The sequence below is a fragment of the Lissotriton helveticus genome, chromosome 7 (genome assembly GCF_964261635.1).
Source record: "Lissotriton helveticus chromosome 7, aLisHel1.1, whole genome shotgun sequence".
Taxonomy (NCBI): domain Eukaryota; kingdom Metazoa; phylum Chordata; class Amphibia; order Caudata; family Salamandridae; genus Lissotriton; species Lissotriton helveticus.
Window position 1 is genome coordinate 541,244,651 of NC_136068.1, and position 26,509 is coordinate 541,271,159.

Below are 26,509 nucleotides of genomic sequence, written 5' to 3' on the forward strand. Positions count from 1 at the left end.
GTGTAGCGTTCTTCCCGACAAAAATGCGCTTCAACACCCCATCAGGGGTAACAAGCGCCATATAAATGCAAACATTTTCCCATTTCTATCTCTCCGCTATCCTTCTCACTCCAAATAACTGACATATCCATCACTCAAATTACTTTCATGTTTCACTATACTAATTTTCAACACTAATCCTTTATGGGTTCTGGAGTAGCGTGCTACTTGCCAAAAAAGCGCTCCAACACCCCAACAGGGCTAACAAGTGCTATATAAATACAAACCGTTTTTCCATCTTCTATCCTTCCGCTATCCTTCTGAATCCAAATATCTGACTAACCTATCCACCACTCAAATTTCTTTCATATTTCACTTTACTAATTCAACAGTAGCGAGCTACTCGCCGCAAAAGCGCATCGATGCCTCGTTAGGGGTAGTAAGCGCTATATAAATGCAATTACAATACAATACAATACTGTCACTTTCAAAAGTGTTTCTGTCATTCTTCGGGGTGCCCCAAGTCTCCTGGGGAGTACTCCTGTGACACCCAAGAGCATCCGATCCTTTTAAGAGTTATCCAGTCCTTTGGAGGCATTACTTTTTACTGGCCACCTTCATTGCTCCTTGAATCAGAATGCAGGTAAGAAGTTCCTGGAACCAGGGAAACATGCACATGCCAGTCTCCGTTCATATTCAGTCAATGTCTTCTCTGTGGAGATAAAGGATTGCTCCAGGACTGTACTCTTGTAGCATTCACTCCCTAAGAGCATATTGGTGATACTCCTACAGTTTTCACAAACTCTGGGAGCTGCATGATTATACCCCTTCTGCATTGACGAACTTAGAAGTTGTGGGGTCTGGGATGCTCTTAGAGTGCCTTTGAAATTGACTGTGGTGTCCCATGCTGTTTCTGTGGTTTTGCATGCACTACTTTAGATAAACTAGCAAACTATCTCAAGAAATGTATCTATCAGCTGCAGACATCATAAAGGCAACTAAAGTTTTATAGATTCTCATCCGTGTTTGGGTGTCTACAATTCATATCCTTTTTGGGGTCAAATTTAAATACCAAAGCTTCAGATTGGAACATCACCTGTTATTTACATGATTGAAAAATGGCACCTGATCTGCTGGCAAGTTCTACAAGTAGACACTGGGGGGCTTATTTACAAGCCCCTTTGCGCGCCGTTACATCACATTTTCCTATATTAAAAGTGACGCACCGGTGGCGCAAGGAGCTTCTGAATAAGCCCCTAGGTATTCGCCCTTTATATCTCATGCACCTGATCTTCGATGAACACCTGCCACTTTCTGGCTCGTGTATTATACAAAATAAAGTATTCCGCATGTAGTAATCAATAGTGCAGTATCACAGTGACCCATGGGCCAAGGGGCCCGAATGCTCCCTAATAATGGATTTTACTGCACCAGAGGTTAGGGGGGTATGTTCCTTGCTTGCATCAGGGCCCGTGGCACCCTTGGTGCGCCACTAATAGCACCGGCACACACTGAAGGCTGTGAGCTGCCATCTTTGGACGTATTAAGTTAGTTTACTCCAAGTCCAGTATGCAGCTTGATAATGCCTTTATTCCACTTCATCATTTGGGTTTGTTTTTGAACCTTACCCATCCTCACCTTCATTCAGGAACATTGCACCCTTGTATGCTATGGCTGCTGAGTGAGCTGCTGTGTGTGTGAGAAGGAAGGAGGAAGAAAGCGAGGATATTGTACCATATTGCAATATTTATATACACTTACTACCCCTGTGTGGGGCGCTGAAGCGCTTGCCTACATGTGTGTAGGGTGTGTGGTTGGAAGGTTGTTGTCTTTGTTTGTGATCCTATGTGGGAGGTGTTTCTAACTAGTGCAGGATTCCCACCGAGGTGCGGTTATCGTATTATGGGGCGCGTCGCTTAGCAATGGAATGACGAAAAAGTGTGAGGGACAGGCAGTTTATTTTTTTACTTATTGGAAATATAAATTGTTAGCACAGGAATCTATCACTATGCATTAGGAATATTACATTGATTGATACCCTGCAGGAGAGATGAATTAAATGCCTGGCCTAAACTTACAAATTCGGAATAATAACAAATGGTAAAAGGTACAGATCACTATGGACAATGCGCAATTTCTTGTTTTCTTTTTTAGAATAATATGAGACAAAGTTAAAAAGGAAAAAGAGAAAAGGGAGAGAATGTTCGTTCCGCAGTGTAAATATTTCCTGACAGAGCCTTGTAACGGGTCAGGCGAGAGGATGCTTCAAAATATACAATTTAGGAAGGTAAACAAACACAGATTCTCAGATTGCTATTATTCCTTTAAGTGATTGTTTCTCACAGTTGTCCCGAACAGCAGGGGGCAAGAACATGTTTTATTCTAATATTGCCGGTGTTCCCTGTTTTGTAGAATCTCCTGGGCTCAGAAGACCTGATGGCGGTTCACTCCCTCTCCCCCCTTGGACAGCGGCAGGAGAGGGGTCTTCGTGACCTTCCTTATCTGTGCCACATGGCTGGCTCTTGGGCAGGGGCGCAGTAGAGATGGTGTTAACGCTTCAACAGTGGTCACCACCCAGGCCAGCTTCCCCTCCCTTCTCAAAAGGGGCGGTGAGGTCAATGAACTAGAGATACCTCATTCTGAGCAGGAGCACAAGGGCAGAGGGCTCGGTGACGTGGGGTTTCCAGCGTTCTGCACTGAAGAATGGGGGGGCCTTCTGTCTGCACAGGAGTACATTTGTTAGGGGACATTGGCATGTAGTTGTACTTTATTCTGCACATTGGCGAGCGGTCAGAGGGCTGATAGAGTGCTTAATTTGTGCCGGTGCTTTCCGGTGCTAAGCACCGGCACTTATTTCTCAGGGCCGGGTCTTCACTCTCACGCTGAGCAGCACACGGACAGTTATTACATTACAAATATTGCGTGTAGAGTACACTGTACTCTACACGCAATATTGGTAATATAATAATTGGTTGTGTGCTGCTCACTACGTTGAGAGAAGGGTCCGAGTCTTCCCTGTCAAGATCTAATATCGCCCGGTCCCCATGTGACTACGTGCGCATAAATATTTCAAATGAGATGTTGGAAGCCTGGGCCTTATTCTGTGCCACACATTTCCGTCAGAAAGTGAAACTGCCTGGGTGGTCCCCGCCTCGGAGTAGCATAGTTCACACCACAACTCATTTTGCAATCATTCATTGGTAGTGCGCTAGCCTAGAGCACTACCAATGAACAATTGCAAAATATAATCTTAGCCTGGCCTGGCGAATCGTCAAGTGTGTGGCAAGAGTCAGACCAATCAGCAGTGTCTTCGTTGACGGCCCGCCCAGCACACCACAGCTACAACCTTAATCATCCCACGATGTAAGCATGCAGAGACATTCCTCGCAGATCATTTAAAACTAAAAATGCTGTCCCACAGTCCCGGTAAGTAATGTCCCTGAAAAATGATAGGAACATTTGTTTGTTTTTACCAGTGTTCAGCGCTTTGTCTACCAAGTACTGAAATGATTCTTTATGCTAAATAACGTTTTATAGTGCGGGGCACACGGTTGCAGTTCTTCCTCCACTGCTGCTGGCTTTTAACTTTTGTGGAAAAATACATCTTTCTTTAAAGTTAAAAGCCAGCAGCAAAGGAGGAACAACTGCCGCCATGGACCCCACACTATAAAACGTTATTTAGGATAAAGAGCAATTTCACTACTTTGTAGACAAAATACAGCACTGAACACTGGTACACAGCTAACGGCAGTAAAATAAGACTACCAGAATGTGAATTTTGCCAGGACTGGCACGTTCAGCTAGTCTTGTTTTATTGCCATCAACTGTGTACCAGTGCTCAGTGCTGTATTTGTCTACAAAACAGTGAAATGGCTCTTTATGCTAAATATCATTTTATAGTGTGGGGCCCACGGCTGCAGTCTTTCCTCCACTGCTGCTGGCTTTTAACTTAAAAGAAAGGTTTATTTTGCCTCGAGTGACACCAGTAGCGGCTACTGCCAAAAACACTTGGTGGGTTTGGGCGTGGGGGTAGGGGGGGGGTGGTAAAAAAAACCATAAAATAACTTACCTGTTGCTGCTGCCGGATGCCACCTCAGTGCTCCTCTGCTCCCGTCCCTACCTAATCATGACGCTGCTCTCACATGAGAGCAGCATTGTGCCCTTTAGCAGTGCACTCTTAAATACATCACAATAGTATGGTTGACTGCCAGCTCTGCAGTAGTGCACGTCCTCATGTCCATTGCACTAGAAACAAATTAAAGGATCACAAATGTGTGTGATGCAAAGAACTACAACTACCATAAAGCAATGGGAAACTAAGACCCTCTACAAGCAGAGCTATCTTAAACATGTTTTACCTCTGCTGAGTCTGCACTAGGCTGGTGAAATATTCATTGGTTTATTTAGAAAGGGAGTTGTATAGTGAATAGTGCTCCCTCCGGTATAAGGCAAGGCCTTTTTTCAGAGTGCAAGACTCCTCTCTTCCGCTACTGCATGGGAACAGGTGAGGGTAACTAAGCCTTCTCAACCCAGGTCCCTGGGGTCGCAGAGACTGCAGGTTTTCAGTCAGTCAGATGTTTAGGGACCAGCATTTTTAGAAAGCTGACAAAGAAAGGGAAGCTTTAATGAGCAGTGACCCGCCAGACATGGGCATAAAGACGGGGAGGGGGCACATGCCAGACTGGAGCGTAAGGGACTACAAACTAGACTGGGTCCCAAGGAGGTACAAGTGAACTGGGACTGAAAGGGGTGGTACGAGCAAGACTGGCGGGTGACCGAGCAGAAGCCAGACAGCTGTGCAAGGGGGTCGCAGGCCAAACAGAAGAGTAATGGAGGCAAATGCAAATCTGAGGGAAATGTGTGGCAAGGGTCTGATTGCAGTGTGAGGTGGTCATGGGGGCATAGGTCACACTGAGGGTACTGGCCAGGGTAGGGCATGTGGGAGGGGACACAGGAGGAGCCGCCCCTAAGTGGCACATTCAGGTAGTCTTGTTTTTCTGCCATCAGCACACATTCTTGAAATCTTATAAAGTGAAACTAGTAGTCCCACATGGTAATGTGCTCTACTCTTGACAACCTTGTACTGGCTAAAGGTAGCAGTGGCTAGTGGCACACATTATGGGGCCAATTGGCCGCTATTCAGGACAGCTCACCTACCTAGCTGTACCGTCTGCTATAAGATGGTAACATAGTATTGAGTTTCTCCCCTTAATGAAGAGCTTGTATGCCTGTCAAAAATAAAATTAATTCCGACTGTCACCTTTGCTATAATATTGTCTTTCAGGACAAAACATCACCCTTTGATGTCAGAAAAACATCCCCAGTTGGTGTCTGAGTTGCAGTGAAAATTGAAAACCTGGGATCACTGCCGGCTTCCCTAACCAATTTGTGTGATCCTAGGCTGATATTTTCTTTCATTGACTCCGTTTTATTCATTGGTGTAAACAAGGGGAGGGCTAAAGATGAGGACTTCAATTTCCCTGAGATAGTCTCAGATGTGTGTTCTATTCCTGCTTTATTTTAATAGTTTACAAGAACAAGCAGAGAAAATATGTTTTTTGCACCCCTAGATAGAGAAACGCTAGAATCTCTTTCTGCATGTTTCCACTTTCTACATGTTCCAAACTACTCCAGCTTTTTTTTAAACTGACTTGTATTGAAGTGTTTCTAATATCTGTATGCAGCACACATCCAGCAGGTTTTTGGTGTGTATAATTTTGCAGTACTAGAGATTTTATTTGTATTCTTCATGATTGCAAGCATGCTCACTCTATAATATAAAATTGCTTCGCACCAATGTTTTAAGTGGTATGTGCAAAAGGTGGTGGTGTGGCCATGTATTATATAGGATAAAGACATACACCCTGGCGTACATGTTCGACCTTGTTCCCTTTTCAATGCATTAATAACTTTAGCCAATCTATTCCAAAATTTTGCTTTAAATACACTTTTGATTTCATTTTTTTAAACTTTTCCTCAAGGGGCGGTGGGAACCTCCTATGAAAACCTTACTTGATGAAACCTCCCTTGCTGCAATTCAGATCGGGTATATCATTGGGCTTTATGTGGTACCAGTTAAGGATGCAGATGGAGCCACTAGAGCAAGTGGGTGGAGCCAGTGGAGGAAGTGGGTGGAGCCGGGGGAAGTGGGTGTGGCATTCTAAAAAAAATTGAGCACCTGGACTTCATATTTTACAAATTAAGCTCCAAGTACCAGAAAAAGATGCATAGCCATGTGAAATATATTTACTGGACACAACATTTCACGTAGGCTGTTTGTGTGGCAAATACACAACTGTCTTGTGCTGAACCAGGCCCCCAGAGGGCTTGGGGCCCACCTGTACTGTAGGTTCTGAAGTGCTATGCACCTTCAATAACCCCCTTCATCAAGATCCCCTACTAAAAGGCATGATATTTTTCTCATTGTTTCCCCATTTTTTTTATAACTGTAATAAGCTAAACAAACATGCAGCGTCGAAACAACCTTGGAACAGTATAATGATAATAAACAAACAAATAAGATAGAAGTCCAAGATGGCCACTATTAGGCATTGGCTTCTCTGATGCTTGCACTGCACAAACATGGGCAGAGCCAATATTAGCATTGGCAAAGCAGGACCAGTTGGTTTTATCAATGCTTGTTATCGTTGCCGGCTCTTCTAGCAGCAACAAAATGAGACCTGGGCTTCTCCCACCACAGGTTAACACCATAAACGATAACTCTCCATAGGACCTCTAGAGAATAAGAGCGCATACTAGAATGTTCCTCAACAGTACACTTTTAACTTTCACGTCAACATGTTAGAACTCAAGAGCATCCCCCAGAAGGGTGCACCCCTGGCGGATACCCTAACAGCTCAAAAGGTGGGATGCGAAGAGACAACAGCAACCACGGGGCTGGCTCACTAGCAAGCGTCTATCTTAGGCTCGCTAGCAAGAGTCAATCTTAGGCTCACTAGCAAGAGTCAATCTTAGGCTCACTAGCAAGAGTCCATCTTAGGCTCACTAGCAAGAGTCCATCTTAGGCTCACTTGCAAGAGTCCATCTTAGCCTCACTAGCAAGAGTCAATCTTAGGCTCACTAGCAAGAGTCCATCTTAGGCTCTGTTAGAATTGGGGGTCTCTGGTTGGCACAGGTATTCACTTGTGACAAGCAGGGACCCTCTCCTCTAAGTCAGGACAAAGGACTTACACTCAGAAATAACCGCTGCTCACCCTCTAGGCGGCGTGGCGCGAGCAGACAAGGCTAAACTCCAGAGTACACAGGGTTAAGCATTTTTCATAACATACACAATGAATCATAAAACTCACCACACAGGGACACAAGACTGTAAGTTTTGTAAAAATATAGGCTTTATATATAACACTTAAGCAGGTTTGTACATATAGACTTTAAGCTTCAGACACGATTACAGTTACTCTTTAAAATGTTGCCACAGTGCCTAAATATAATGGGCAGTACTAAACATTGATTAAATTACTTGAAAACAACTTCACAGTACTTAAACAGTTCCAGCTTAGGGTTAGAAAAGGATTCCACAATATTTAAATCAAGATGCGGTGCTTTTTGGCAATGTTCGTTAAGGCTGTACGCCTCGCAGCGCTCCTGTGCGCCTCATACGATTACCGGCAAAAGGCCCTACCGTACCTCACGCATCCCGCGTGAGACGCGTACGCTGCCAGTGAACCAAACTGGGTGTACGAGTCGTACCAGGCTCGTGCGACTCGTTCTATGGCAGTTCTGGGCACACGCGCCGCACGGACACTGCAGTTCCGAGTGCGGGGTACGACTAGGCGTACTTGGGGCTGATTTGCGCAGAGCGAGGCGGGGCGAGTCGTTGGCAATGAGACTCGCACCTGGTTATAGCGTACAGTACCTTTTTAGGTTTCGACCTGGCGATCTGCGCAAGCAGTTCGCGCAGGCGAAATATATTGTTTACAATATTGGCTATAGGAACGTCCCCCGGCTCCCATTGGCTAGCCCCATAAATGGAGGCTAGCCATTGGAAGCCGGATCTGTCCGTCAAGGCCGGACCAGATTCGGGGGCGTTCCCGCGATTTTTTCGCTCTCCACCCACTTCTGTTCATCATCGCGGCGGTGGGTGTGTGTTTTTTTTTTTTTTTCGAGTCGGCCTGTTTTCTTCTTTTTACAAGTGATTGTTGTTGGAGTTGTCTGCAAGATTTGAGTTCCCACGAAGCGATCAGGTAAGGAGCATTTTTTTTATATAATGTCTTTTTTTTTTGTTTCCTTTGTCGGTTCGGCCGTGTTGTGTGAGCTGTTATGTACTTTGGCTCGTGAGCTCTGTCTCCGGCCCCCCCTCCCGCTGTCCGTGTGTCCGCTCCGCCCCCCTCCCCATGTGCCCGTTCCCGCCCCCCCCACCCCTTTCACTCTCCGTTGCTTGTTTTCATTCATGGTTTGGGAGACTGGAAGCTTTGGCGCTTTTTACGAGTTTTGTTCTTGTTCACTGCAATTACTCAAATAGTGACTGCTAGATGGCAGTGTTGACATGCCGGATGCATTCCAATTGTTTATAAAAATACTTAGAAATGGTACAGTGCAAGCTTGAGAGGAAAACAACTAGGCTATTCGGGTAATTCGGCTTTGTCTGGCCAGTCATACCAGGCTCATCTCTAAGAACCCCGAACCGCCCAATGTCATTAAAAAATGCTCGCACCTTGTTTGTTTTTTTGTTTTCTTTCCAAGAGACTGCGTTCCGGCTGTCTGCCTAATAACTCCATTCAGGCAAGCAACAGCAATGAATTAGGCTACTGCACGTTTCTAGGTATAGATCTGGAGTCCAAAGTTGATGCGCTGCTTTGCATGAAATGGAGCGATCTGGACAGCATCTTATCTATGGGGCGGCTGCGCTCTTGCAAAGTGATGGCGCACAATCAGGGCTGCTTAGAGCCACGCACATGTAGGTGTTTTGGAATGGCTTATGTACTGGAAGGATAGCCGTCCAGTACAAAATACTATGCCTAAATATACTTTTTACTTACATATAAACTTTCCCCACTTTGTTTGTGTTCTGTACAGTGCAGTACACATGAAAAGTTGGAAAGCGTTTGAGAAATAAACATTTGTTCCACTTTGCACCTGCCTCGGCCTGGTGTAATTTTGTGGTGCAAAATGGTGTCTACCTTTGCCTAAGGAATGTTCTATTGATTTACTTTTTTTGTAATTTTTATTCCAGGCATGTGAACTGTGTGTGTAAATAGGTTCGAAGTGATTTATAAACCCAGTGCACGTATTTCTCGTGTATGTCTTCGCAATACATGTTTTAATGAAAATGAGAAAAATCAAACCTGTAAAATGTTCACTAACAACATTTCTTAAAATGTAATGCGTCTCATGTGAGACATGTTTATGCAATCCCACAGGAAGGGGGGGGCTCCCCTATGTGGGCAGGGTGGCAGCGTGCCAGGCCAGCGGCACACCGGAAGCGCCTGTGATCTGCGGTATGAACTCCCCCGTGAACAGTGCATGCATGATGCACCCAGTCCCCTGCTCCAGGGGTGAATAATAAATGAGCACAGGCAAAGCCAATAGGTCCGGCCTGCCTGCCAGGCTTTGACGATGCCTGCTTGGTTTTGCCAGTGGTTTTGTAAATCTGTATTATTGTGAAAGCTGCCGGGCCCTTTCCCCCCCCAAAAAAAGGTCTGAACTCAAAAAAATCACTTTGTGTATGGATGTGCTGCTGTTGGAGGTTGAATGCTGTCACAAAAAAATTGTCATTTACAATGCCAATAGCTCTAACTTTTACAAAGGCGAAACCATTGCATTGTAAATGCTTGTTATCATAGGGGTTCGGGGCGGCCAAAAGCAGGCATAGGGGGGACGTCCCACATCGCGGTGCGGTCTTACTTTGTGGTGAGCTATGGCTCGTGACTTGGGAGGGCTGCACTGCGTTGCGGGCCGGGTCTCTCCTAGTTGAGGCGCTCTGGGGCTGGAAAGAGGGGGCGGGCCCCGGGAAGCAGTGCGAGGCGGCGAACAAAGCCTCTCTGAGTACGGCGCGTGCTCCTTCACTCCACGCGCCGCTGCTGTTCAAGAACGGCGGCGGCTGCGGACTTTAAGGCAGTTGACCTCGGGGAAGATGGGCACAAGGCAAGGTCCGTTCTTGCGGTGCAGACCACAGTTAGGCAGGCGGCAGTCACGGTGCTTGGGTCAGTGGGGCTGGGCTTTGCGGTGTAAGCTGGGGCTTGTCAAGACGCAGTTGCTTTGCTCGGCGGGATGGGGGTGCCCAGGACCTTTCAGAGGGCACAATGATTTCCTCACGGCGCGCTCTGCTTCTCCTTGGTACAGATGCGGGGAAGGGGCAACACTCACAGCAGCTTCTCTTTCCAGGGGGGGTAGCGCCCACTGTTCCTGGGGCGCAGTTCAGGGGGCAAGTTCCCCAGCAAGCCCTTGGAGATTGTTCAAATGCACAAGTTGAATTAAAAAGTCTCTCAGTCTTTTCTTCCTCTCTCCTTCTTGCAGCAAGGCACCCACCACAGGCCAGTCTCTCAGGATTAGAAACATTAGTCCTACATGCAGCTTTCCCAGGTCCTTCTCTTCAGGCAGAGTTTCTTCTTGGCGTAAACAGGATCTGATTTCTTAGGAGCAGGGCTCCTACTTTTATACACCATTTCTTTTGTTCTTTCAGGCCAGGGGGGCCTGAGCCTGGTTCAACCCAGTTTTGGAGCACTCTGTTGACAGGAAGCTGCCTTCTTCTTTCAGGGTGCAGGGCAGGGACATCAGACGCTCCGCAGGAGGTGGAGCCAGCATTGTGGTGGCAGAGTACAGCCCTATTCAGAATCAAGGGGCACTCCTCCCACCTATCTTGGGGGGAAACCCTCTATTCACCACCTGGCAGCCCAGACTGTCCCCTGGAATTCCCCAGCCCTGTCACTCAGACAAACCAGACAGCAGATACACATCAGAGCAGAGGCGGGATGAAATGGTTAGGCAAGTAAATACAAACTTTTTAAAAGTAGTATTTGCAAACACAGGATATTCAAATAAACTTTACTAAAAGAAGTATTTTATTATTCTGAGTTCAGGCATACTAAACTTGACTTTCTACCATGCTCTCTGAGTCCGCTGGGATTATAGAGTGTAATAATTCCAGCAGTCCATTCTGGCCTATGGAGAGTAGGTAGCCTTACAATAGTGAAACACGAAAATGGCTGTAATTCACTATTAGGACATGCCACACACATCAGGGCTTGTCCTACCTTATGCTTACAATGCACCCTGCCCTTGGGCCTACCATAGGGGTGACTAATATGAAGTTAAGGGAAGGTTTAGGGACTGGCAAGTAGGTGTACTTGCGCAGTTAGCATGACACTACCAGACTGCATGCAGGTTCTGCAATGGCAGACCTTCGGCACATTTTACTAGGCCGCTTCTGTGGGTGGCACAACCAGTGCTGCAAGCCCACCAGCAGCCTTTGAATTTACAAGCCCTGGCACTCCTGGTGCACTTTACTGGGGACTGACAGTAAACCAAATAAGCCAATCATGGAAACCAATCACATATAGCAATTTACAGTAGGGAGAGCATATGCACTTTAGCACTGGTCAGCAGTGGTAAAGTGCTCAGAGTCATTAAAACAATAAAAACGGGTCAGAGAGAATATTGGAGAAAGGCAAAAAGTTCAGGGATGACCCTGCCAAGAGGGCCAAGTCCAACATAACCCCTTTCCAGCCAAAACGCAGGGTAGAACAATCACTACCATGATCGGCTTCCCTGCTTAGGGCGACAGAACATGGACCTGGCCCGCAACACCAGGGGCAGGTTCCAGTTATACACCAATCTGAACCTATTTCAAATCCTCTGTTCATATTCTCAGGGTCCACCAAGCCAATCCCTGGAAAACCCTTCTCTATACCTATGGCCCCCACCTGTGTAGCACCTAACCTTAACTTGCTCACAGGTGTGTCCCAACAGACAGACATTAAGTCATAGTGGTCACTGACAGTAGTCAGGGATGATACCCAGGCCTCATGCCTCTCAGGGTTCTCAAACCTCTGTGGTGTTAGAGAGCAGGGGCAGTAGCCCCAGGTGTTTGACACTCTTTGTCCACTCTCCCTCCTGTCAGGTCAGGTATGATATCCTGGCACTGACCCACCAGCCCCAGGCCTGTACCCGGTGGCTGGCCCAAAGACGGGGGTGGGCTCTCCCACAGCCGGTCCTCTTCCTTGGGGCTCTGTACCCTCCCACTTGGAGTGGTACCCCCTTCCAGAATTGTCGGGGCACCTGAGGCAGGTGATCTGCACGATTCGCCCACCAGTTCAGGGGTGCTATCCTACAACTGGAGTACCAGGTCTGGGGGGACACCCTGCACCTGGCCCTCTAACCTAGGGTATAAACCCTCAAGCTGCACCAGGGTCAGAGGCGAGGACTCCCTCCCTCTGCACCCCCTTCCAGAATAATGCCCACTCCCAACTTGAGTGGTACCCCTAGAAGTGACATGGGTCAGGACACCGATTACAGTGGTCCCACCCTCCAGGTCAGACAGCCTCTGAACCTGGCTTCCCAACTCAGGGACCCAACCCTGCAGTTGAACAATTGCTTGGCGCACCAGGACTTCCTTGGGAGCACGCATGCCCCCACTGAGGGTAACACATACTTCCTGTGTTGTGTGACAGTCTGCCTGGTGCAGATCCCCCATCCCCTGTCCATCTGACAGTGCGTGAAGATCCCCAGGACAGAAGTGGTGTCACCATGGTCATTCCCTGGGGCCGCAGCCCTGCTGGCTGGCCTCTGACCCACTGGATCTTCCACTGGGGACTCTTTCCCCCTCTCACCCCTCCATCTGGTCCTCTGCACCCTCCCAACTGGAGCCATACTGTCAGATACCAGAACTACTGGAGCTCTGCTTACAGAGTCTCCACGTTCCCTAGCCACTGGTAGATCCTCCTCAAATGACCTACAAGTACAGCCTATGCCCTCGACCTGATGTTCCCTTAAGAAATCATCCAGGCCCTGAGACTGGGTTTCGGGTACTTTGGGACAGAACCCACACTCACTCCTCCTGTGAGACAGGACGCGAGCATCTACACCCCTCCCACTACGCTGAATGATTGAATGAATAATCTTTATTCGGATAAGAATGTCCATAAAAGTACAGTTTGTCACCACCAAACCAGATACAGTAAAATATTAAAACATATAAATATACAGTATCATCCAATAAAAATACAAAATACGGGGATAAAAACATGATAAAAAAAAGGGGTTCGATGGGCCTAAAAACTTGCAGCATAGATGGCATTGTGCAAAATATGAGTCTAGAACAATTTGTGCAAATCAGCCAGGGAAATATATTAAAGTGCATTAAAGTGCGGTCAAACTTGACAGTGCAAATTATTTTAAGTAGATCTGTGCAAAGTCAGCAATAATTTACATGGGTAATATATAGATGTTCAACAAAACAAAAATATCTTCCAAATGGGTCCCTAAAATTATTATACAATGAGACAACCTTGACTAACGATTAAAGATATATAAAAACAAGATAAAGAGTGAATACCGAATTAGGATTCATTCATTGAAGCGCGGGAGCGTACTGCAGCTTGGAGGAATGTACTTACTCTAAAAATCAGATCATTGTTTCCTAGTTTTAATATTTCAAAATATGCAACTTCAAAGTCCATGATAGCCCGAGCTTTGAAATATGGGCGAGGTACCATTTGGTATATCTTACATAACATTTACAAAAAAGTAAAAAGTGTAACAGAGTTTGTTTGCTACCAATGCCACAAGGACAGGTCAATTGCTCTATATTTTTATTGAAACCTATTGGGAAGCAAAGTGAGTATTTGATGCTTCCGTCCCTGAGGCGATAGAGTAGGCTCCTTTTCCATCTCCCCATATCCTTTCTAAGGTATTGTTGTGGCATATGATGTTAAGTACTAGGTATCTCCAAAAGGGGCATGTATCTAGCAACAGATGGTTTGAGATGCTCAGTATCTTGTCTTTGTTTGCGATACAGGTCGTAAAGTGCCCCCCTGACTGATCTTATATTTATTCCTTCCTCCTCTAAAGGACATTGAAAAATATGCTCCATGTCCACACTAGCTAAACTGTTTTTTACTGTGGCTAACCAGGGCATACAGCCGCTTTTGTCGCACCTGAGGCAATCTGTAATTATTTCTCTAGTTAAGGTTGCCGCAGGATTCTGCCATATTTTCGTCCAGAAAATAGCTGGGCGCGACCTAATGAAATCCTCCACATATTGTAAATTCAATTCCTTGTGGCATATATAATTAGGAGATGATATTAGCGCACCAAGGATTTTCCTACAGAATCTGTTCTCTTCGATTTGAATCCCACTTCAATTTGCATGCCCCCAGACTTCGGCCCCATAGGTGGCAGTTGGTACACATTGCGATTTATACATCTGAATCAACGGTACCACAACCTCAGATTGTCTTGGTTGCCGAAGACTGATAATGGAATTTATTGCTTTAGTAAGTTTACTTCTTCCATGGGCCGTGTGGGCTTTCCATGAGTCAGATTCTGAAAAGACTAAGCCCAGGTAGGGAAAAGTGCTTTTGCATGTCAACAGTTCATTGCCCACTGAAATTGATTTAATACAATATTTTTTCTGCCCGCAGCTCATTATATAGGATTTTTAAAAATTTGTACACAAATCGAGATCAGCCATAAAGGACACGAATCCCTTGGCTAAAGTGCGAAGTGCATTGGGCGTGCGACCCATGAGGACCGCATCATCTGCGTATAAAAGCACGGGCACTAATTTACCGTTAATTTTGGGAACATCGCTAGACATTTTTGACAGGGAGTTATGTAATTCATTAATGTAAAGAATAAAAAGCAGAGGGGCCAGAACACAACCTAGTCTGACCCCTCGGCCGATGGTGATGTCCCCAGAAACTTTCCTGTCGTTGCTTATCCTCACCCGTGCCTTCAGATCCCTGTGCAAATAAGCCAAAAAACAAACCAGTGCCTCAGCCAACCCATAATTTAAAAGAATTTCCCATAAACGTGATCTGTAAACAAAATCGAATGCTGAGGATAAATCCATAAAACCTAAATAAAGTGGAACTTTTTGTGCAACCGTGTATTTCCCCAAAATAAGATTAAAATGTAAGCACTGTTCAACAGTTCCAACATTACTTCTAAAGCCCAGCTGGCAACAGTTTAAAATTTGATTATCTTCCGCCCAAAGCCTGATTCTGTTAAAAACGACCCTACCCAGGATCTTCAGGGTGTTATCAATCAAAGAAATAGGGCGGTAGCAGCTGGGGTTGGATCGGTCCCCTTTTTTAAAAATGGGCACGATAGTACTAGTTGACCAGGTGCTCGGGATGGTTGCATTAGTCAAGTTGTTAAAAACATTGCAAAAAAGGGGAGCCCAAAAGTCTGGTTCCTGTTTAATAAGATCAATAGATAACCCATCCGGACCTGGTACTTTATTCCCTAAGTTTTGATGTAAGGCCTCTTCAACTTCAGATATTGTTATAATGACCTTTAAGACTTGGGTACAAATATTATTGCTGGTAGTTATTGAGGAAGCGGTGTAAATTCCAGCAAAGTGCTCCTCCCATAGCTCACTAGATATGTTACAGCTTATGGGGGTGATATTGTATCCATGGACTTCATGCTTTTAACTTCCTTCCAGAATCCATTTGTGTCCTTTAGGGAGGCAGCCCTAGCTAGATTGTCCCAGCATGCTTTCAGTATCTCATCTGAGCGTATTTTAGTGGCTTTCTTGTAGCAGGCTCTTAATGATCTTACTAGATTTACATCCCTGGGTCAAGCCGCTAATGCTTCACGCAGATCTCTATTGGCCCGCAAACAAGAGCTATCAAACCACCTGGGAGTCTTGCTTATGTTACTAATTGGTTTGGAGATAGTGTTTAATACTAGTGCAAAGACCACTGAAAGCCTCAATAATCTCCCCGCCTGTGGAGCTGCTTGACAAACATATATCTACAAGTGCGGGATACGTCCTTATCGTGTGTTCAAGTAGGGCTTTATTGTCTATCCCCTTCCATATCAACCTGAGCTTGTCCGTAGTTATCACCAGGTTTTTAGCCCCGATTTCCCTTTGAGTAATACATTTAGAGCGAAGTCTAATAGTAGTTAAAATAGGATTATGGTCGCCTTGACTAGTGCATAAAACCTCAGCCTTTACCAATAATGTTTCCAATGAGGATGATATAAAAACATAATCTATAATCGGTGAGCATCCGCGTCCTCTATAGGTTGGCAACGATCCCTCAGTTGGATGTACACCAGCTTTTTCCATTACATTAATCATATTTCGGGGTGATAGAAAATTACAAAGTTCTTCCCCACTTCTGCATGGGGTCACACCAACTGGGGTGATAGAAGTATTCTCAATATCACTAGACATTCGGGCATTAAAGTCTCCAGCTAAGAGTATACCATCTATTTTGCCATACCTCTGTTCATCATTCAATCCATCAATAAATTCAAACAATTTAATACAATTTCAGTTTGGTAGTGACATAAAATCATTATTATTAAAATTGATTAAACATATCGACGCCCCCGTGTGTAAATAATGGCTTGGGAATTTGCAGTGTTTTTCATTACAAATTTTATGCTGCCCTTTGCCGATATTTTTAACCATGTTGATAACCCCCCGCATGGTCAACCTGATTTTGGTCTATCTACAATACAGTTATGACACACAAACCCTTCCAGGAACAATTCATTTTTGCACCACGTCTCCTGAAACATAAGGATGTCATAAGTACTAACCAAGTCAACCCACTCTATGCAATTCAATTTAGATCCTAATCCTGCTATATTCCAGCTTAAAACATTTAGATTCAGATCTAGAGTTGTGGGTTTCCTAGGACCTATACATAATGTTACGGGGTCTGCTGGCTCGGATATAGTAGGGAGTTGGTGGTTCGATAGTCAGTCCTCACTCTCCAAACTAGACAGCGCGGAAAAACGGTTCTGTAGGTTCCATGTTGGCGTGAAAAGATTACGAGGGCCCTCTAAGTAAGGAAAACCAGGGAACCTATTCTGAGTGTTCCATGTTGGTATAGGAGGAATACGTGGTCCTAATGGGGGTTTATAGAAAAAGCCCAATGGTAAAGATTGTATGTGGGTTGGGACTGTGTTATAGTTGACTTGTGTTTGCAATTGCCATTTCACCAAAAGGGGGCGTCTAAAATGTATGATTATGCAATCACCTAGGATATTCTTTTCAGAAGACCATACCCAGCCTACACGTCGCACCATTAAGATATCATTGGCGTACTCCATCCCTAAGCCTTTATATTTTGTTAGCCAATCACTGCTCTTATTTTTAAGTTGTTCCCAAGATTCTGATTGGTCTCTCTTCAAGGGAGGGACCCCAGCTAGGATTACAACGTAAGGACTGGCTTCTGGGGGTAAGTTAAGAACATCTTTAGCCACAATAGGAATATCTTTTGGGGCAGTTCTTTCACCTATGGGCACACGAACAGGTAATGCGGAAGAAGCTGACACCGGAATCTGTGCCTGACTATTACTATTACTGCTTGACCCATCGCCGACTGTTACTGCATTTGGAGTGGACATCATGGTTGGGCTAGATTTCGGGGGGTGACTATCCTTTAGTTTGCTGCCCTTACCACAAGCAGCATTAACAATTGGGGCTGTACATATACCACTCTCCTGTGATATGCCCTGGTCAGATACTCCCGTCTGGTTATTGCCCCCCACAATTTTTTTTAGCAATAGTAACATTACTTCTGTTAATGTCTGGTTTTTTAACCAAATTTTCCAATCTGTTCAGCCGTTTTAACAAAGCATTAAATTGTTTATCAATTAATGTTTTTAATCGGTCATAAACAGAGTTTGTTATGGAATCAATTGTAAAGTCCCCCGGCCTGCCATGTATGCATGTAATCATACATCCATTGGGTTGTTACCTGCGGATCGTCGCCATGCCACTACGAAATCGAGAGTCTTAGTTTATTTGCATCGTGAAATTCGCGAACATAGAGTAACAACAAAGCCCCGCGGTACCAGACTCTCGATGTTTACTTCTTTGGACATTAAGAAATACATCCTCATAATTTACGAAATACATCCTCACTTTTTATGTGCCTCGGAATACGGAGAAAAAATATAGCTCCAAGAAATCTATGGTTGGGCACCTATATTTCTCAAAACGCTTGGAAATACAGCTTACCTACCGCTACATAGCAGCGCCTCAAATACATGACCACTGCTACTTTGAGCTATCTACCTGTCCACAAACAATGAATGGTGACACCCATTAGAGAATAAAACTTTTGCCAGCAGCTTGGAGCACATATTGCTTTGCAATACATGACCACCTGAGGAAGGCTAACCGGCCGAAACGCGCGTCAAATAGACAATGAAAAACAGAGATATATGTATATAAGATATAATTTTGTAATAGAAAATAGAATATTCACTTGATTAAATAAAAGTTTACAATTTAATAGAATTGCACTTGTGGGTAATCAGTCCTTTTATTGGGTTCTTATGGTGATTACAACAATTTGTTGTGTATAAATGTGTATTTTTACTTGACTATAGACCTTTACTAAACTGTGTAATCATATGGTCAGTTTGTGTATGTGCTGAATTGATACCATCTGCAACTGTCAAATCCACGGTATTATTCGATGTTAACTCCGTTGTGCCCGTTGTGCCCTTTGTATTAGCAGTTGGTCCTTGCTTCCACATACTTTTCAGAGTAGGTTGAGTTTTTGAGCGAGCCGGCCGTTTCCTTTTACAAGTGGTAGGCTTAGTTACTCCTCTCTTCCTCTTGCCCCCCGCTGTTGTTGTAGCCCTGGACAAGTCCCCACTGTTGGCATCGGTATTGGACCCCAGTTGACATGCTATGTTGACTGTATCAGCATCAGTAGTTTCAGGCTCAATCTCAGGGCCCTTGGAAAACATATCTTGCTGGCTAAGGGTGGTAATCAGAACTTCTGGGGACAGCGGGAAAGGGATAGATGTATTGGTCTGTTCTACTTCGCCCAATGAATGCTGATTGGGTGCAGGTAGGCTCATAGAGAGTCTTCTTTCAGTTAGCTCGATCTCAGTTGCGACCATATTAACTGCTTCCAAAAGCATGCTTTCAATGGTGGGCACAGTTGGAGGTTTGGAACCAGTTAATACTGTATGTTTCCCAATGGTATAACGATGACACTCACCTTCTGATAGGGTTTAGAGGGATGGCCCAGCCCAGCCTCGTCCTGCCCCGGACGGCCAGAGACGGCCAGCCCTTTGCCCGTGCTTTTCCCGGCGCCGCCCGCGTGCGTCCCGCGGGACGGGAGGCGTTCCGCTGTAAAGTAGCACCTCCGGGCACAGGCTGTCGCGTCACCGGTGCGCCGGTGTGTGCTGGGGCACCTGGGGGAAGGAGTTCACTGCCGTTTCCCTCACAGCGCTTGTGAGTCGGGAGTTAACTCCGCCGCTGTTGCCCTCACGGCTGGAGCTCCCGCAAGTGCTTTTCGCTGGCTCTCTGCCCCCTGGAGCGCTTGGCGCTCTGCTGTAAAGTAGCGCCTCCGGGCGCAGGCTGTCGTGTCATCGGTGTGCCGGTGTTTGCTGGGGCACCTGGGGGATGGAGTTCACTGCCGTTTCCTTCACGGCGCTTGTGAGTCGGGAGTTAGCTCCGCCGCCGTTGCCCTCACGGCCGGAGTTCCCGCAAGTGCTTTTCGCTGGCTCTCTGCCCCCCCCCACTACGCTGAGACCTAGCTGGGCTACACTGAACCTCTTCCATCACACAGGACTGGAAGTTACCTGAGCCACTCTTGTTGGAATCAATCCCCAATGCTGCTTCAGACCCTCTGGAATCCACCAAAGGGTCAGTCTCCAATGTGAGCTCCCTGGGGTCAGAGAACTCACTCTCAAACAGGTGTTGGCATAGCTCTGGAAAACAGGGACTTAAAATATGCTCTACCAGAATTGGATCACACAGCCCCCTACAATGGTCAACCAAACTATCCTTCACCTCACCATCCATGCCTCATACACATACTCCACACCACTCTCTTGAGATTGGCAAGACAGTATCGGACTGTCTCTGTCCCACAACCCACACTCCTCTGGGCGGTCTCCATACTCACATTCCAGGACTTCCAACTATGGGGGAATCCCTCCCACCACTAGGACCATGAACCCCTACGCCAGTTACCCTATTCCCTTCAGGGACACTGCATACTACTCGAGCTACCTCATGTCCTCGAACCTCCTGGTGTATGTTAACCCCCTCCAAGTCAGGTGCCACATCTCTGGGTGTGTGTACTACTCTCCCAGCACTAGATACCTGAATGTTGCTGCCACCATCTGAGATGGACTCCACCTCCAACTCAACAAAGCTCAATCTCTGAGCTACACACATTCCTTGTTGCTGGGCTGAGACCCTCCTGGCCTCAAGCCCTTCGAGCTCCAAGTCTAGTTTCCTCATTCTTAAGTCATGTGCAAGCTGCAGTTTCATTTACTTCTAGGGCTAACTTCCTAGCTTCTAGCTCCAGTTGCCCATTTATTTCCAGCTCTGCCAACTTCATTTCATGATCTCGGGTTGCCTGTCTATCTGCCAGCTCCTCTGGCAACAGACCTCGGGCAGAAACAATGCTACCCAACGTGGAGGTTGCACCCCTCCTTTCTGGAGTCAGTGGTCCCTCCAGCTGCTGCTCTGCATCCTCAAATTCAATCTCCTTTCCAGGGGCATTCTTTGCCTTGACCCAGGCCCTCAGCGCCTTTTGGAACTGCTCCACTCTGGAGAGTCCGGTCATGGAAATTTTAAAGTTTCTGCAGAAGCTCCTGAGCTGTTTCTTGGTGTAGTTTTCTAGTTTCTCCCAATCACAGTCAATAGAAAACATGGGTGCTGCCTTTTCCATTCTTACTGAACCAGGCATGACTTTTCACAAAAACATGGAGATCTCTTCCAGCAAAGCACAAATTAAGAATGAGTATGTGGCTAAGTTACTGGACTGTAATCACTATGCAATGGTAAACAATCACTGTATATATTACACAAATGCAAATTTGTGATCCTCACCGCTGCCTCCAATGTTAGAATTGGGGGTCTCTGGTTGGCACAGGTATTCACTTGTGACAAGCAGGGACACTCTCCTCTAAGTCAGGGCAAAGAACTTACTCTCAGAAATAACCCCTGCTCAGGGTTAAGCATTTGTCATAACATAACCAATGAATCATAAGGGCAGGGACATCAGACGCTCCGCAGGAGGTGGGGCCAGCATTGTGGCGGCAGAGCACAGCCCTATTCAGAGTCAAGGGGCACTCCTCCCACCTATCTTGGGGGGAAACCCTCTATTCACCACCTGGCAGCCCAGACTGTCCCCTGGAATTCCCCCGCCCTGTCACTCACACAAACCAGACAGCAGATACACATCAGAGCAGAGGCGGGCTGAAATGGTTAGGCAAGCAAATACTAACTTTCTAAAAGTAGTATTTGCAAACACAGGATATTAAAATAAACTTTACTAAAAGAAGTATTTTATTATTCAGGCATACTAAACTTGACTTTCTACCATGCTCTCTGAGTCTGCTGGGATTATAGAGTGTAATAATTCCAGCAGCCCATTCTGGCCTATGGAGAGTAGGTAGCCTTAAAATAGTGAAAAACGAAAATGGCTGTATTTCACTATTAGGGCATGCCACAGACATCAGGGCTTGTCCTACCTTATGCTTACAATGCACCCTGCCCTTTGGCCTACCACAGGGGTGACTCATATGAAGTTAAGGGAAGGTTTAGGGACTGGCAAGTAGGTGTACTTGCGCAGTTAGCATGACACTACCAGACTGCATGCAGGTTCTGCAATGGCAGACCTTAGGCACATTTTACTAGGCCGCTTCTGTGGGTGGCACAACCAGTGCTGCAAGCCCACCAGCAGCCTTTGGATTTACAAGCCCTGGCACTCCTGGTGCACTTTACTGGGGACTGACAGTAAACCAAATAAGCCAATCATGGAAACCAATCACATATAGCAATTTACAGTAGGGAGAGCATATGCTTTACTTTTATAAACTTTATTTCGATTTAAAAAGAAAATCACAAAAGTCAGCTCAATATAAAAAACAAAGGGTCAAGAAAATCAACAACAGACACTTCATTACACTATTCCAATACCCGTGACTGTGGGATAATCCTATAATACAACATTAAAACTATAAATATGTAAAACTGTAAAACTAGATTAAAACCCACCTGTAAGGTGGACCAGAAACAGTTCATAGTTAAAGAACAATACTTCTGAAACATTAAAACTTATCAGCAAATGACACACATAGAAAAATAAGGGGAGTGTTAAGAAAATGGGAAATTACAAATGCCTCCCTTTAGACCAGCGAATCACCCACACTCGGCCCAGAAACTTCGCAAGAGCTATCGCAATCGGGCCATCCACTGCAATTTTACGTAATCTGAAGGCTTCACAGAGATCCCTTGCCCCCATCAGAGTGCAAATAGGTTTAAGCCAATATCTTCTCGGGTTATGATATGTAGGACAAGCAAATAAGATATGGCCCACCGATTCTTCCCTATCAGGGCAGAATGAACATTTGGTATTGTTGGCAAGTGGACCAGGCCACTTTGATGTAAAGGCCTTGGTCGGTAGGGTACCAACTCTGAATTGGTGGAATAGTTTGCGGTCACGAGTTGAGGTAATTAGGTACCAGTACTGTTCATAATGTGGTTCAGATTTAGTCTATAGATAGATGCTATTCAGTTTGAGACTATTCAAGGATGCATACTGTTGTGTGTAAATCCAATCCCAGTATACTGTCTTTAACTCTTTTTTTAGTTGGAAAGACACTACCCTATGGGGAGGACAACAACCGAGATAGTCCCAACTCAGTAAGAATAAATGTAATACCCTTAAACCACACTATTATTTTGTTTAAATCCACGTCCCGAACTTTCCGGACCGCCAACGCATAGTTGGTTTATTCGGGGGTCACCCAGAGTCTTCTCCAATATAAAACTGATCTTAGACTGGCGACATCTCTTAGGGAATGACATCCCAAATCCATATAGAGGGGAATGAGGGGTGTTGATTGTGGCAGACCCGTTACAGATCTTAAAAATGTATTTTGTGATACCACCAGTGCTTCCAGATTCGCATGCGCCCACAATTCTGAACCATACAAAATTGCGGCGCTAACTTTGGAGTTGTAGATCTGTAGTACTGGGTCCACGGGTTTGGTGTAAGAACGACTAAATTCCCTGAGCAAAGCACCCGAAAGTTGGGCGTGTTTAACCAGAAGACAATCAAGTTGGGGCTTCCAACTCATCTTTTTTATCAAGGGTTACCCCGAGATACACAAAAGTCTCAGTTTGTTCCAATGCACCTTCCCGCATCCTAACTTCGCCGATTTGTATCGCAGAGCTTTGGAGGACCATAAACTTTGTTTTGTCAACATTGACCACAAGGTCAAAATCCTCACAGAACTCTTCGAACCTTATCAGGGCGCGCTGGAGACCCTGTCTTGTCTTGGAAATAATGAGGGTGTCGTCGGCAAACATTAGGAGGGGGATCTTTTTTCCACCTAAGCTCGGGGCATCGGTTGGGCAGTCTTCATAGCATTTCAGAACCCCATTGATGTAAATAGAAAATAGGGTTGGTGCAAGGATGCATCCCTGCCTAACCCCCTTCTCGACCGGAAATTTGTCAGTAGTATGACCAACCAAATCCCACCTAAGCTGGGCATAGTTGTCTGTGTGCAGTTTGATTATAAAAGACAAAATCTCCCATGGCATGCCCAGCTTTGACAGGGTGTGCCACAGTTTAGGACGAGGAACTAGGTCAAATGCAGACCTCAAGTCCACAAACGCTGCATAAATAGCACCTTTCCCCAGAGTGACAGTGCACCAGTAGATAAGAATAAACCATAGCACCTGGTCCACTGTGCTAATGCATTGTCTAAAACCAGCTTGGAGATCTGAAAGAATGTGGCAGTCGTCCAACCATGCCTGGATTCTTCCTAGTATCACTCTAGCCACAACTTTCTGAATGCAATCGATCAAACTGATCGGTCTATAGTTTCCTGGGAGTGACCGATCACCTTTTTTAAAAATGGAGAGAATAACAGCGCCGGCCCAGGAACTAGGGACCGATCCCCCCTGGTCAATGGCATTCATTAAAAGTTGGATGTATCTGGCCCAGGAAGCCAGGTATCGGACAAATAGATCTGCAGGAATGCAGTCAAGACCCGGCGCCCTCCCTTTTGGAGCTTTAATAAGTGGTGCTTCTACTTCCTTGCTAGAGATACTTAGTGGGGGAAGGGATAGTGGCACTACAAGAATATCCTGTGAACGTGCGTTGGTTGCAAATTGGCCTTTAAAGTGAGAAACCCACTGGTCAGGCTCCTCGTGGTTGGTGGGAGCTTTACTAAGGTCCCCACTCCCCCATTTCACCAGGTGCCAAAAGGGTGACATATCACTTCCCGAACAGGCATGGAAGAGTTCTGCCCAATGTGCCTCGTCCCACTCCCGCTTTGCCTTGCTTTTCGATAACTTGTAACCCTGCCGCGTTACTCTTATGGAGTCCTGGTTCTTACTCCTGCTTGCGGCTGCCAATAACTTATAGGCAGCACAACATTTGGAGTTATACCATGGTGCAGCTTTACACCCAGGTGGTGCACGGCCTTTTGATTTTTGTGTTATAAAAAAACCCTTAAGTTGGTTAAAAAGTTGGTCGTGTGTGTGTATGCAGCTCCATCCCTAGTATACCCAGACACTACCTCAGCCTGATGGGTAGCTATAGAATTTGCTACCAGGTGGCTCATAGCTTGCAACTTCTCAGAGTCAAGCGCTACCTTGCACCATTTAAGGCGTCTGGTATCATTGGTCAACTGGCCCTCAACAAAGTCTAATCTGTTATGCTGGGCTTTCGATTTGCTAAAAACAGTTTCCCGCATAGAAGCAACAAGTGGATTGTGATTGCTTACAGGCCTAGTGACACCCATCATGTCAAGCAATTCTGGCCAGAGTTCCATATTTACCATAAAGTAATCTATGCAACTATGACGGTGCCCATTATTAAATGTTGAGGCCCCCAACTTATCATAATTCGAACGGCCATTGGCAGCTCTTAACCCGTGTTCTAGACACAGAGCTTTGAACTGGAGAGCTGCTCTTGTCCACTTTTTAATGGGAGAGATGTCCAATGAGGGAATTAACCATTGGACATCCTCCTCTGAGCTAAAATCAGAATCCTCACAGTCAAGGGGTTCGAAAGTGCAATTAAAATCCCCTGCGATAATAATATTGCTAATCCCTTTGTGTTTAGTTAAAAAGACATCGAGTACATCTACTGTATCTGTTGATTTCCCCCCTATCAGACCCCTAGAATAAACATTGATAAGTACAATATCCTGAGAGGTACTATGAGATAACTTAAGAATTAGAATATCCGATGAGTCAATATGAATCTCCTCAAAGGCGTATGAAAGGGACTGTCTGGACCAAATTGTCAGCCCACCCTCTGGCCTGCCCCTTTCTCCCTGAACTGCTGGTTTGGAAAAATTGGTATATCCCTCATAGAACAGCTTATCAACTGCCCAGGATTCTTGAAATAATATGATATCCAGCTCTTCAATGAAAGTGGTCCACTCCGAGGAGACAAGTTTACTTGTAAGCCCCGCAATATTCCATGATGCTATTCTAAGGACTCCACGAGGCTAAGTTCGATATACATTGGGGTGAACCTACATCAGTAGTTGGCAAAGGTGTAGGTGTAACATTTACACTAGAAGTTCTAGTACTAGCCAAGTCGGTGATGCAGGGGATAGGTGCAATCTGAGTTCCCAAACTGGTAAAAAGGGATGCATTAGGTTCCCAGCCACTGAGGACATGCACACCATTCCCATTTAGTTCCTCAACCCGGGGAGGGGAGGCAGTTGTAAGCTGTGGCGCAAATCCCAGTCAGTCAATTTCCTCAAGATTATTAAAGGGGACAAACCTATGAAAAGTAGGAACAGTGTACTCATATGGCCCCTGAACTGATGGTACCTAGTTGCTAGTGACCATTGGTTTTGGTATCGGCCCATTGGCACGATAAAAGAACCCCAGGGGTAGAATATTTATACTTCCCTCACTCAAATGCCATGAGCCAGCCCTATCTAATATTGCCTTGACTAGATAGGGAGACCCAAAATTGACGACCACACAATCACCTCTGCTTATTTTGTTAGAATTGCCTATCCAGGGGACCCTACGTGCCATAGTGGAGTGGTGTGGCTCACTGGTTAGAGGCGGCAGACCCGGAAGCAGAGAACGGCCCGGGACCAGGATTCAATTCCCAACGTGGCAGGGTCGTGGACCAGGGTCAGCGGACTCGATAATTCTTGCCTTGGTGCCTACTCTAACCAGCGATCACACTCGGCAACTCTGGGCATTAGCTTGCCTCATCTCTACAACGGCCCCCCACATTCGCCGGGGATGCCTGGTTTCACCTTGGAGATACCCAGTAGGGACCATCTCACAGGGATAGCCAGGACGGGTTCCCCAGCGGTCTACAGCGCCACGACGCCTCAGGGCAGCAGTGCGCTTTACAAG